Below are 13721 nucleotides of genomic sequence, written 5' to 3'. Positions count from 1 at the left end.
GAAAATCATGGATTCACAGGATTGAGTCAGATCTGGGAACTTCACTATCCGATGCCTGGTGTGATGTCATCAACCAGGGTCATTTTGGCTGGTGCAATGGTCCATAGTAGACTACACGTGGATGATGATTGATGATGGTTTGACAGAATTGTGGAGGAAATACTTCTACCAAATTATATTGCTGACCCATTTCATAGGACTTAGCAGGTTTGAAGACTTTGCAATTTCTTCTTACACGTGTCTCTTTTTAGGATGGGATCTGAATCAATTTGGGCTAATTGGAAACTGGATCAGAAAAATACTAATGTTTGGACTCTCCTAGAGACAAACCTGTTTTATCAAATTCACTCTTAGCTTGCAACTCCAGTTTGCTAGAACTCCATGAATGATGGTTACTGACTGCCAGATTCAGTGCTTCTTATGGAAGATTCTCATTGCATATTTATTAGATAATCCTCCTGGATCAAAGCCCCAGGTCTGTACATAGATTTTGGATTATCTGAAATCTGGATCCGGATCTCAATGTTTGATTCAGACCAATTTCTTGTAGTTAGTAATAAAGAAAAAGGGAAAAATAAATGCGGAGAATTGGTTATGCATTGCTGGAACTATCTCATACTAAAATGTTTTGCAAAGTCTTCCAAAAGGTGTCAGCTCTTTTTAGGTTGATGGGTGTTAATTTGCACACAAACTAAAGTGACATGGAGCATGCTATGTCTATTGTATTTTATCTTGAGCTTGCCATTTATATGCACAATATTATTTTTATATGCTTATTACTTAAGTGATTTATCTGAAAGATATCTCTGCATTAGTACTTTTCCTTTTGAGCTACATTCCATAGCAATGGCCAGATGTTGAATTTACTCTGGAAAATGCCCAGGGAAATCAAAGGGAATTTACTGGAGTAAGAATGAAGGCCCATATGGAAGGGATCCTCCGCCACCCTGCTTGGAAGATGCCTAGTAAACTGCCTCCATGGCACTAATCCTTCCCCCTTCTGGACCTCACAGAAGGTGCTCTGTAGGCCTAGGGTCCATGCAAGGGGAAAGGAGGAAACAGATGAGGTCAAAGGGAAGGAATGGGAGGGTCAAGCAAGATACACCTTGTTCTCCTCTAGTCCTGCGAAACCCTCTCTTCCTTGGAGCTTTTCCTCAGTGTGGCCCCAGGGAGCAGCAATTGCTGGAGGTATTTTCAGATAATATGGTTCCAATGAATCCATGCTGCCAAGGACTGAGGGGAGGACATAGGGCCTTCAGGTGGACATCCCTGGCCTGCCAGAGGTCTGAGGGCAAGTCTTATGGACTATTCCATGAGAGGCAGGACAGAACAAGCATGTCTCTCAGAAGGAGAGGAGCTCTGCGAGGGGATCCTTACAGGGGATGGAAGGCGGGGTAGATGCAGATTCAAGTAAGGACCTCAAGACTGGCCCATTGGGAGTTTTGTCTGAGTAAAAGATTTCAAGAATTGTTTCTGTCAGAAAAACAAGGTAAATGAAAACAACTCAAGACACCATGCTAGACATGAGATGGAAAAAGGGCAAAGTAATCCCTTCTCAAAATTGAATCTCAAGTCCAGGGCTGGAAGTTAGGCAGGTATGAGACCCACAAAACACTAGAACTAAGTGCTAGATCACTGCAACATCAGGTAATTTTTGAAAGTATCACTTTTGATGGGAAATACTTGAAAAATGGAAATTCCAAAATAGAGTTTGGAAGGATAAATAAATGCTTGCCTTTTCTGATGACACGCAATGATGGAGAGTATGCAAGGATCTTTCTTCTATTTCATTGTATAGAATCATAGGAGACTATGGTAGGAGGGGACCTCAGGAGGTCATCTAGTCCAGCCCCCTGCTCAAAGCAGGATCAAACCCTACTAAGGGCTTAGTCATGCCACACCTTAAAAAAAAATGGAGATTCCACCACCTCCCTAGGTAACCCATTCCAATGCTTCACCACCCACCTAGTGAAAATGTTTTTCCTAATATCTAACCTAGACCTCTACCACTTCAACTTGAGGCCTTTGCTCCTAATTCTGTCTTCTGCTATCACTGAGAACAGCCTAGTTCCATCCTCACTGAAATCCCCTTTCATGTAGTTAAAGGCTGCTCTCAAATCCCCTCTCGTTCTTCTCTTCTGCAGACTAAACAAGCCTAGTTCCCTCAGCCTCTCCTCATAAGTCATGTGCTCCAGCTCCCTAATCATCTTTGTTGCCATCTGCTGGACTGTCTCCAATTTGTCCACATCCTTTCCATAGTGGGGGTCACAAAATTAGACACAATACTCCAAATGTGTTCTCACCAGTGCCGAATACAGGGGAATAATCACTTCCCTTGATCTGCTGGAAATGCTCCTACTAATGCAGCCCAATATGCCATTAGCCTTCTTGGCAATAAGGGCACACTGTTGACTCATATCCAGATTCTTGTCCACTGTAACCCCCAGGATCTTTTATGCTGAACTGCTGCCTAGCTAATCGGGCTCCAGTCTGTAGCAGTGAATGAGATTTTTCCTTCCTAAGTGCAGGACTCTGCACTTATCCTTGTTAAACCTCATCAGATTGTTTCTGGCCCAATCCTCTAATTTGTCTAGGTCACTCTGTATCCTATCCCTGTCCTCCAGTATATCTATCACTCTCCCCAGGTTAGTGTCATCTGCAAACTTGCTGAGGGTGCAATCCACCCCATCCTCCAATCATTAATGAAGATGTTGAACAAAACAGACACTAGCACAGACCCCTGGGGCACTCTGCTTGTTACCAGCTGTCAACTTGACATCGAGCCATTGATCATTACCCATTGATCCTGATGATCTAGCCAGCTTTCTATCCTTCTTATAGTCCATTCATCCATCCCATACTTCTTTAACTTGCTGATAAGAATACCACGGAAGACTGTATCAAAAGCTTTGCTAAAGTCAAGCTATATCATGTCCATTGGTTTCCTCACATTCACAGAACCAGTCATCTTACCCTAGAAGGCAATCAGGATGGTTAGGTATGACTTGCCCTTGGTGAATCCATGTTGACTGCTCCTGATCACCTTCCTCTCTTCCAAGTGCCTCAAAATGGATTCCTTGAGGACCTCCTCCATGATTTTTCTGGGGACTGAGGTGAGGCTGATTGGTCTGTAATTCCTGGGTTCCTCCTTCTTCCCTTTCTTGAAGATGAGCACTGTATTTGCCTTTTTCCAATCATCTGGGACCTCCTTCAATCGCCACAAGTTTTCAAAGATAATGGTCAATGGCTTTGCAATCACATCAGCCAATTCCCTCAGCACCCTCGGAGGCATTGCATCCAGCCCCATGGACTTGTGTATGTCCAACCTTTCTAAATAGTCCTGAACATGTTCTTTCACCACTGAGGGCTGCTCACCTCCTCCCCATACTGTGCTGCCCAGTGCAGTAGTCTGGGAGCTGACCTTGTCTGTGAAGACAGAGGCAAAAATAAAGCATTAAGTACTTCAGCTTTTTCCACATCATGTGTCACTAGGTTGCCTCTCCCATTCTGTAAGGGGCCCACACTTTCCCTGATCATCTTCTTGTTGCTAACGTACCTGTAGAAACCCTTCTTGTTACCCTTCATGTCCCTTGCTAGCTGCAACTCCAGTTGTGCTTTGGCCTTCCTGATTTCACTCCTGCTTGCTCGAGCAGGATTTTTATACTTCTCCCTAGTCATGTGTCCAAATTTCCACTTCTTATAAGTTTCCTTTTTTTGTTTAAGCTCACCGAAGACTTCTTTGTTAAGCCAAGCTGGTCGCCTGCCATATTTGCTATTCTTTCTGCACATCGGGATGGTTTGTTCCTGTGCTCTCAATAAGATTTCTTTAAAATACAGCCAGCTCTCTTGGATTCCTTTCTTCTCATATTAGCCTCCACGGGGATCCTGCCCATCAGCTCCCTGAGGGAGTCAAAGTCTGCTTTTCTGAAGTCCAGGGTCCATATCCTGCTGTTCTCCATTCTTCCTTTTGTCAAGATCCTGAACTCTGCCATCTCATGGTCACTGCTACCCAGGTTACCACCCACTTCTACTTCCCCTACCAACTCTTCCCTGTTTGTGAGCAGCAGGTCAAGAAGAGCATCGCCCCTAGTGGTTTCCTCCAGCACTTGCAGCAGAATGTTGTCCGCAGTACTCTCCTGGATTGTCTGTGCTCTGCTGTATTGCTCACCCAGCAGATATCAGGGTGATTGAAGTACAGTCAAAGCATCTTCACTAGGAAGAAAGATGTCTTCTTAACTTGTGTTCTGGCTTGTCTATATGGGGACGCTTGGGAAAATTAATCCAAATTAACTACAGGTGTGAATTGAAAGTGAATTAGTTAGCATCCTGTGTGGAAGGCTTTACTTCTATTTAGCTTAATTCACACAGCCATCTTATTCCTGAATAAGACCATCCACACAGAGGTTTAATGCAGTTTAACTAATCCACTTAAAAAATTATTTCAGATTAACTTTCCAGAGTGGTCTGTGTAGACAAGCCCTCAGCCGACATGTGGTAACTAATATGAGGTAAAATCCTAGCGAAGACAAGGCAGTTTGTAGTTTTAACATGAGGTAGCAAGGTGAGGTAAACACTAGGGTGCCCCTTCTGCTAACACATGTGAAAACTACAACCTGCCTTGTCTTCACTGGGATTTCATCTTGCTAGTCACTGTGCGTCAGTTAACACAAGTTAATAACACTTGTTTTCCTACTGAAAAGAATGCCTATTAGAGTCAAATAGAACTGCCACCCCTGGACTCATCACCATGACTGCTCCATCCATACTTCCCCTGGGAGGCCCACATGACTGGCTGTGGTATACTGGGTGGGGTCATGGCTTCAGGCAACACTTCATGCAGTGGTAGTAGCAAGCACAAGCCTGCTCTGCACTGGGGTGCTCTGAGGATTCATGCTAGCTCCTTTTGGCAAAATGCCTGCTGGCCCTCTCCCGGCAGCATGGAACCTCATGATGCTCCCAGTGCAGAGTTGACTTGTAAAGGGAGACTACAGCCCTTAGTAAGTAGGGTTGTTTTCATTTGAAATTTAGTGAAACTAAGTGACTTGCCCAAAGCCACAGAGGAAATGAATGTGTAGCCCACTTATGGTGTTGCTCTCTGTCCCCCTCTAGTGGCTGGACCACAGGTTAGTTTGAGTCTGCTACTGGCTTTGTGCTACCAGAGCACGGTCTTTTAGCTCAGGCAGCAGAGTCTCATGCTTTTAGATCAGAAGTCTCAGGTTCTACTTCCTCTGCCAATGAGCCACCAAGGGACGCCGTGTTACAAGTGTCAGAGCTGAGATTAGAACTAAGGTTTCCTGTCACCCATGCCTGGGCGGAGACACTGGTGATCATCTCAGAACATGCTCATCCTCAGATGTGGACAAACGGCGCTGAGTCAGATGTCCTCTACTGGTCACTTCTGCTGTGGGTGCTATGAAGTGTAAGTTAACAGCTAGTCAAAGGCTGGAACAGGGACAAAACTTGCTGGACAGCATCATCAACACCAAGTTTGTGTAGCTTGTTCTCAGCCTTATTTAAACCAATATTCTGCTCTCCGCTATACCAAAGGAAATCCAGTGTAACTTCACTGAAATCAATGGAGTTATTCCGAAATTACAGTGGTGTAACTGAAATCAGAATGTGGCCCTCAGTAATTAGTGTTTGCGTAGCTTACCCTGGCAAGTGAATTGCAGTGACTGTGCACAACTAAAATGGACTGTGTAAGCTAAAATGAATGGGTTGGCTACAGTCAGCAAGCAAAGTGCCTCTTCTCCACTCGCACAGACAGAAATCGCTGCAAAGATTTTGGTGTGCAAATGAGCATGAATTACTTCGATTATAAAAAAGACATCGTTTAATCAAAGACCCAAATGATCTTAACTTGCATGTGCATGAAGAGTGTCCATAAAGTATGATAATATAGAATAAATAAATAAAGACTGCAAAAGTTACATTAAAGAAAAGGGTCCAATCAAACTGGTGTTTTGGATGTAAATCTAGAACTCCATTGACTTGAGTTCTCAGGCCATACATTGGTGTAACTGAGAGTGGAATTTTCCCCCATTAACTTTAATTTGTAACCTTGACGTGATAGACAGCATAATGGGCCAGATTTTCAAAGGTGTACTTTTGTGAGCCCCAGAATTACACATGGAACTCCTGATGCATGTGTGTGAAAAACTGTCTTTGCAAATATCCCCTTGAAAAGAAAATGGTCAATGTCCCTTAAAATGATTTTTTCACATCCGTGTCCCTGTATGTGTCTATTAGCAGCCTTCTATTTCTAACAGTTGCATAAGATTCCCTTCTAAGTGGTAATACCATTAAGACCATCATTTGGTTACTGCTATTCAGTATTTATTTCTGGGATGGTATAGTGAATGCACACAAAGTTTCTAGCAGTTTAAAAGAGATTACTGGTTCTACTGGTATTCCTGAATGATAAGTACAGAGAAGATCTCTGAAAGTGGTAGAAATTCTCCTATCAGAAGAAAGTTGGAGTAAGATCACTGTAGCACAGTCCTATTACAATGCTCAGTGTTCAGCACAGCACCTCAGTCAAAGTCTCGGATTGACATGGATAATTACCAAACAAGTGCAATCTATGTAATTCTAGCTAAGCTTTGAGCTCTGTTGGGCGATAGCCAGACTCTCAGCTGAGTCTTAATCAGCTCTGTTATTATACAGAGGAGAGGGAAAGGGCCAATGGGTGTCTAGGACCCTTAAGCAGCACCCACACCACCAGGCACAAGTACCTGTCTCCACCCTCTCTCAAATCCACTGGGCTTTGCCACCCCTGTGCCCTGCCTAGCAAGTGCAGTTTAGTTGATGGCAAGTCCTTCAATCATGGCATGCCAAGCACAGTTCTATTGCCCTTGAGTCACACAACAAGGATGACAACCCTTTATTACCCCTGCCCCCAATAACAAAGTGGTTTGTGATCCAACATCGGCCAACAGTGATCATTTGGGCAAAGCATTCCCATCATGCTGTGTGCCTGGGCAGAGTGGGCATATCTATACAAACAAGTTTGGTTCATGGAGTCTTCCCCAGCTCATCACTAGATGTCTGGGGAGAGCTCATTCAGACCCTGCTTATATATAATTAAGGTTAAGAGTCTGTCACGGGTATTTTTAGTAAAAGTCGGGGACAGATCACAGGCAATAAACAAACAAAAAAATCACAGAAACCCATGACCTGTCCCTGACTTTTACTAACAATATCCTGCAGGAGGGACTAACAGTCAGAGCGCTGCTGGGGGCTGACCTCCAGCAGCTGCTCCAGCCCCTGGGTTGACCCAACCCTGGTTGCTGCTTCAGCCCTGGGGCCACTGCTCCGGTGGCCCCAGGGCCGACAACTGCTCCAGCTCTGACCCGGAAGAAGTCATGGAGGTTGTGGAAAGTCACGGAATCCATGACTGAGTCATGTTGTTTTTCTCTCTATAGTTTCAGATCAGGTGTCGCTTCAAACCATGTTCTAGCTTGTGGTTTAACACTGTTTTAATTGAGCATTTTGAAGGCTGAGCTCAGAGCTCTTTCCACCCTTGCCCCAGGTGTCAAAGCCATGGAGAACATCCTTCCCTACGCTATAAGCCAAGGCTTGCAAGAAACAGAGGCCTCCTGAAATGATTGCTGGTGAGTGGAGTGAAGTTTCCAAGAGATCACATGATATACATAACTGTTTCTGATATTAAAAAGGCATTATCTATGTGCTATATAGTCAGTAATATTTCAGTCATCTCTCCAAAGAACCTGACACTTTGGCAATAGATAATTAGCACAGGAATGGTACAGGGAGAAGATACCATTCAGTTCAGAGGTACAGATATATTCCTTTTTTTTTAAATTTGTAGCAGGGGGGTGGCTGGTAACTAGGAATTCAGGATCTAAAAAGCCACTTCATATGGGGTGTGTCGATGTATCATAAAGCTGGTTGATATTTTTCAAAGTTTGAAATTTTCAGAAGCAAAAATAGAATAACATTTTGCAAACATTTTGAAGCTTTCCCCCTATTTTTCAAGCATCTATAAATCCTGTCAGAACTTTTTGAAATTTAAAATACTGATGATGGTTTAAGAAAGAAGAAAAAAATGTTGCAAAAGGTTTCCCCCCAAAAAGTCTCTTTTTGAAAAAAAACCCCAACAACTCTAAACCAGGGTAGCTGTTTTCTTACATGGTGCAGTGCTACTACTAGGAATCCCTGAAGCTTATGGGCTAAGAGCAGCTGCCCAGCTGGGATTCTCAGGTCTCTGCCAGGCTGATTCATGTTAGTTCCTCAGGGCAGACTATGGGTCCTTGTGATGGGTGCATGAACCACACAGTAGTTAACCTGGGTTAGCAGGATCCTGTGCCCAGTTAGGCCACTAGGTGGCACCTGGAGGGGTTTTAGGCATATTGATGTTTGCACCCAGATGGAGAGGAGCTGGGTCTTCATAAAGGAGCATAGGGTAGTGGGAAGGAAAGCCAGGAAGGAAACCCAAGAGAAAGGGAGTTTCTTCTCTTAGGTGAAAGGCTCAAGGAAGCCTGGAATCAAAACTAGAGGTGCCTGAGGCAGGCAGACATCTGGGAAGCTGAACTCTGAAATAAGAGCAAGAAAGAGTACTGCAGGCATTAGGCTCAGCTCGAGCAAGAAGCCATGAAGTACAAGGACCTGAAAAGAAAGCCCAGGAAACTGATGGTGTCAGGAAAGGCAGCTAGAGGCAAGGAAAAACCCTGAGTCTGGACTGTCAATAGACAAAGGCTACAGGAGATGGTCATTCTCACTGCAGCAGGCCAGGTAGAGGGTTCAGTGTGAAGCTGAGACCAAGAGTAGCAGGAGATGAAGGGTTCTCACTGTGGCAGTCCTGACAGAGGTTTTGGTAAAGTGTTGAGGAGTGAAGTGGGACTAGAACTACTTGAGTTGAGGTTTCTTGAAATGATCTATGATGAAGATTCTGCGTGAGGACCCATGGAACTTAGCAGCCCCAAGGAAGAGGAGCTGAAGAAAATGAACTTTGGATAATTATTTTATGTGGTCGTTGGACTATACACCCCACAAGAGATGTGGACTTAAACAGGAAGTTTGACCACCAAAGGCCAGAGCAGCCATTAGAAGGGGATGTCAGATAGGAAGAGAGACATTGCATCACACCTGGCCCTGAGGAGGTTCCCCAGTGTTGAGTCCACTCCTTCACACTTCTCCATGCCTCCTGATACCTGCATCTGACACATCTGGGACTCAGTCAGACTGGTGAAACATCATCCCCACCTGAAGTCCATGCCACCTTCTCTCCCGCTCCTCCATGTCTGGCGAAGTAGGTCAGGGGGCTTCTAAGCTTAGAGTGAGGGAGAGGGAGCGTGGTTTCTGAACTAAGGACAAGGTATGAGATGGATGGAGGGGGGATCCTGAGATGAGGGGATCAAATTGGAGCTATGGGGTGTTCTCAGTATTGGGGAGGAAGGGAATTCTGAGCCTCAGTTGGGAGCCTGCTCTTAAGGAAGTAAGGGGGAAGCAGATAGGTTGTAAGTTGGGCAGAGGTTGTGTTTTGCTGTTGGGCTGGGGTGAAGTGGGTTGCCACAGTGTGGAGTGAGGGGCAGGAGGATGTAAGGAGCTCTGGTCTGGTTGCAGAGAGGAGATGGCTTGCTGGATGGAGCTGGGGTGGAGCACATAGGTGGTAGAAAGGGTGGGAACTCTTTTCTTGCCATGTCTCCCCCCTACTTCCCTAAGCTCCCTGACTAAAACCCTCATGCAGCAGACACACACACCCTGGTCATCTTGCAATGAGGATGGTAGCTCATTACCATAAGCTCCCATTTAACTTGAGCATCAGCCACCACTGGTTTCTAGTGATAGCATATTTCACCTGCCTTGGGTTTGGTCCCTTAGATTACCAGATCTGATTTAATGTAGATACAACTGCACCCAGGTAGATGGAGAATAGCAAAAAAGCTTCATTTGAGGTTTTATGTACAATTGAATGCATTAGTGATAGCAAGCAAGCAAATAAGAAAACAACAGAATCAGATGCCATGTTCTCCAAATAAATCTACTGGAATCTAACAGACTACTAGCTGAGTAATACTGTACTCAGCCTTTGTTTGGCATAGACTGTGCTGCCTGTAATGCATAGATTCTCTGCATGTCTGCTATTAACACTTTAGTCACATTCCCAGGGCCCTACTTTTTCCAAGCACCTGGGGTTGTGGGATTTTGCCTCTAACTCAGGGGCACAAAGAAAACTGCTTCCCATCTCTGTCCAGCTATGTGACAGCTCCTAACCTAGTGTCTCTGTGCTGCAGATATTGAGGGTGCATCTACACAGGGATAAAAGACCTGTGGGAGACCTGCAGCTGGCCTGGGTCAGCTGACTTGGGCTTGTGGGGCTCAGGCTGTGGGGCTAAAAATCGCTGTGTAGATGTTTGAACTGGGACCCTCCACTCTCGCAGGGTCCAAGAGCTCGGGCCCCAGCCCGACCATCTGCACATCAGTTTTTCACATTCAGGGCCCAGGGCCTGCGAGGCCGCATCAGCTGACTCGTGCCAGCTGTGGGTTTTTTATCCCCTTGTAGACGTACCTGAAGGTTCTTTGCAGCAGAACGGAGGTCAGCTGTGCCACAGAATATACAGGCAGGTAGAGAGATCCCCATCTTGACCCAGCAAAGTCAATATTTTCATTTAAACAAGCACTGGATACTAAACAGCTCACTCTGTCAGGAAACACCCATAACTTACTGTTGTGTTGTAAGAACATGGGCATTGTGTTGAGGAAAGAAGGACAATGTTTGGTTTAAACACAGCTGCAAAAATACCTAAATATAAAGGTTAGTCTTCAGGCTGATACCCTGTTTTCAAAACAGGGAAATTACAAGAGAGAAGAAATATTACCTGTATTTCCATTTTTGTTTGTAACTACAGCTTGCCAACCAACCTGGGGGAGGACTGTGATCTTTTTAGTTTGGCAGCCCCAAGGGTAAATCCTGCAAAAGAGTAAATAAATACATTCAGGCAAGATAAAAGGTTTGGAAAGCCTCCCAACTAAGATTTCACCAGGGCCTTTTAGATGAAAATAGAGTGGAATCTCTCAGGTGCCTAGCACAGGGTCTTGGACCATGTCAAGGGCTCCTAGGTGCTGCAGTCATTCAAATAATATAGTAATGAAATCGTCACTTCAGTGAAATTCACCCATAGGCAAAAGGCCCCTGGGGCCTGTACATCACCTAAGTTTATTTTGAAGGCTTAGGTGGGACTGTCGCATGCTGGGGTTCAATCCAGACCTGTGGGGTGTTGTGTCACCACTTGCCCTGCAACCGTGGGTGCCTCACAAGGCTTTGCTGCTATAGCCCCCAGCTTGGGATGCTCACAACCAGCCTACAAGCCTGAAGGTCAGACCCTGAAGTGTCTGTGTGCTCAACAGCCCTGAGTCAGCAGCTTTGACGCCAACAGCCTGTCTACAGCCCCAATCTGGCTTCCGCCAGCCTTGGTTAAAACCAACAAGCTGACTCCAACATGTTCCCATTCCTGACTTTTCCCAAAACTGTTTGCTCTGTAATGGCCAGCCCTCTTCTGGTTAGTTGAGAGAAATAATAAGGTTTGCTTGTTCTTGTAAAGAGAGAAAAGCACATCACAGCTTATTCACTTAAAGGTAAATAGATCCTTCCCTCTAAACACTGCACTGAGTTGGTTTATAGTAAAAATAAAACAAATTTGTTAACAGTAGAACAAAGGTTAAGTGATGCCAAGTAAAAGGAGTAAAGTTAGAAAGGGATACAAGCAAATAAAACTGAAAACACTCCTCTAAAAGTCTTACCTTGTACCTTGCTAGATTAAGTTTGTGTTCAAGATGGCTTTTCTCACCCATGGTCTTCCAGCAAGATGGTGACTGACTCCCCCTACTCAGTCAGGTTCTCTTCCAGAGGCCTAAAGGCGCAGGTTCCTGTGTCTTCTTCAGTGAAAGAAATAACTCGGGATTCTCTGCTCCTTTCTATTATAGTCCGGTGAACCTTGGAAGTGGATTCTTCTACAGGTTACCCATTAAAGTTAACTCGAGCTCTAAGGAAGGTGACATGGAGTCTGATGGGGAAGGAAGCTCCATATTCTTTCTTCAAATTGTTCAGTTTCTTGCTGTCTCTGCCCCCTGCTGTCTTGATGGTCCTGTTGACAACTTATATGTAAATTGAGGTTAAACACACATTCCTTTGTTTAGGATAAACCTGTTTAACAACTCCCCCTGACATGCCTGGTTTACACACACATTAGTCATCATTCCAACATATATTCTTAACTCTTAATACACATCACATACATACTTCCGGAAAGTATGGTAATGATCAGTGAGTTATTAGTTTTCAATGATACCCCACACGGCATATTCTGCATAAAGATTATTACCATAGCATGTAAGGCGTGAACACAGGATGCTTAGGGTCACAGAGACTTAGTGGTGCATGGGCCCTGCACACTGGTGAACTTCAACTACTGATGATCAAGAGGCCCATTTCAAACTGAGCTTTGTGAATTATGGGCTGATCTGTAGCCCAATGAAATCAATGGAAGAACTTTCACTGACTTCAGTAGACATTGGATCAGAGTAAGAAAACAACCAATTAAAAAAGCCTACTCACCTTTTGGAAAACCTTGACTAGGTGCTTGATATTTCAGCCACAGAGTGACATGATCTATTGATTTATTAGCCTTAGTGCTATTTTTTCCATTCCCTGTCTATACTAAGGTAACCGAACTTGGAACAGCACTGCGGATAAGGGCATTGCTGGTCATAGCGAGACCTCTCTGCAAGTTGAACCAGAGCCACTTGGGAAAGCTTGTAAAATGCCAGACCCAACTGTATCTTGGTTAGCTCATTTTATCAGTTTAGTCTCCCACTCCTATGAACAAAAACATTCACCAGTCACCCCAAAGATAAAGGAGAAGTTCATGTGCAGTAACAAAGAGATCATATTGCCTTGCAAGTGGGTGAATGAAAAGGTACCTGACATAGTGATTCGCAGTAGTATCCTATAACTTCTCTCTTAGGGAAAGGCCTGTAGAATTGGAAAGGTAAAGAAACCAGTAAGACTCTATAGAAATTACTCTAAAGCCCAGGCTCAGATTGGCCTGCCAGGCTACAGGGAAACTTGGAGGGAGGCAGCAGGGCTTGGAGGCCACCCCAAGACGCCTCCAATAGTGGCAGGTTAAGCTCAGATCCCATCTGGATCTGAGTCTTGACTGGCACAGGTCCAGGGGAAGGCCCAACAATAACTTAGATGCATAGGAACATCTTTGGGAGACGTGTACTGCTGGGGAAGGGTGGGCCAGCCAAGGGGATTCAAATGGGATGCTGACCCTGGCTCCCAGACATGCCAACTCTTGTGAACTTATTGTGAGAGAGGCGATTTCTAAGTAAAATTAAGCCTCACTCATGAGATGGGATAGAACTCTCAAATTTCAGGATTTTTTTTCAGCTCTGCTCTGTCAGCCCAGGCAGCCAGGCTCCAGGTGGGCGCCAGCCAGCAGTGCCGTGAGGAGGGCTCCAGCCATCAGCCCTGAGAGGATGGGTCCGGCCATTAGCCCCGGGCGGCTGGGCTCCCTCTGTCAAGGGGAGAAGTGGACCACGTGGCTGCCCGCAGCTCTCGGAGAGGGGTTTGAGAAACTTCAGGATGAGCAGAGGTGAGGCTGGGGGCAAGGAGTGGCTGAACTGATGAGGTGTAGGGGGGAAGGGCGGGGACAGGACTGATGGAGGCAGGGAACAGGGGGGCTGTGCAGATGGAG

At 45.2% G+C, this 13721-nt stretch overlaps 1 long non-coding RNA gene across 2 annotated transcripts in view; it reads left to right on the top strand.

Annotated features, from left to right (window-relative positions):
• Nucleotides 1-13480, top strand: part of LOC137141416 (uncharacterized) — a 129356-nt gene extending 115876 nt beyond the window's left edge. For both annotated transcript variants that reach the window (XR_010916627.1, XR_010916624.1), the window contains exon 5: nucleotides 13415-13480. This is a non-coding gene — a long non-coding RNA (uncharacterized lncRNA). The remainder of the gene's footprint in view (nucleotides 1-13414) is intronic.
• Nucleotides 13481-13721: the final 241 nt, after the last annotated feature.

Source organism: Emydura macquarii, unplaced genomic scaffold (genome assembly GCF_026122565.2).
Source record: "Emydura macquarii macquarii isolate MOO-44397 ecotype Brisbane River unplaced genomic scaffold, CSIRO-AGI_Emac_v2 contig_369, whole genome shotgun sequence".
In the NCBI taxonomy this organism is placed as follows: domain Eukaryota; kingdom Metazoa; phylum Chordata; order Testudines; family Chelidae; genus Emydura; species Emydura macquarii.
The sequence above is the reverse complement of the archived record's forward strand: the minus strand, read 5'-3'. Positions and strand labels throughout refer to the sequence as shown.